We start from the raw sequence: 920 nt of genomic DNA on the forward strand, positions 1-920 counted from the left end.
GCTTCATATAAATATTTTTTGAAAATACACTTTTATACATCTTGTTTATAATAAGCCAACTATTTACATCCACGTGAAGGATAAATAATATCGCATTAAAGTTCCATTTTTCGTCAATCAAAATTTCAAGCGATTTGACAATATAGAATACAACCACTGCCGTCTTTGATACAACTGTTTTATTTTTGTTGTGATTTTTTTATCAATGTGGTATATATGTGTATTTGTGGCAGTGTTGCCAGATACACGGTTTCATGGATTTTTGGATAAGAGCTCAACAGTTTTTTTAAAAAAAGCATGTAGAACGAGACACATAATGTAGTTTGAGTAAGATACGATATTTTAGCATGGAGGAAATCCCAACTTAAGGAATGTAGTTGAATGTAGTTCTTGAACTTCAGCACGGGTTCACAACGTCTATTTATTTATTTTTTATCTTTGTCAATTTATAAATACATCAATTAAATTAACAAAAATAAATGTAGAGAAAATAAATTATATTACGATTTATGGGAGACTTTCTGGATCTGAAAAAACATATTGAATTTAATTTTAAAAAAGTACTCAAACAATAATATAACCATTTAATTTAAAATTGAGGTTTAAAAAATTGACAGTAAAGAAAAAAAAACTTCCTTTTATTCAAAGGAAAATTATAAAGTTATTTTTTTAATAAAGAATTATAGATAATTTACTTAGCTACCGTTGTTTTCTTACTTAAATGCAATAAAAAGCTTACGAAAAACTCGGTTTCATTACATGATAAACCATGTTTTTTTTTACCCCTGAAACATGGTTTTAATTTTTGAAATATGGCATCAATGTTGGCAATGATATTATTTTGACCAATTTTGACTTTATTTTGTTGAGTCTTTTGGTGAGTGATTTATTTATGGTTGAGTGGTTTATCTATGCTTTTA

Source organism: Hesperophylax consimilis, chromosome 5 (assembly GCF_061612785.1).
Source record: "Hesperophylax consimilis isolate HC1 chromosome 5, BYU_Hcon_1.0, whole genome shotgun sequence".
Lineage (NCBI taxonomy): Eukaryota > Metazoa > Arthropoda > Insecta > Trichoptera > Limnephilidae > Hesperophylax > Hesperophylax consimilis.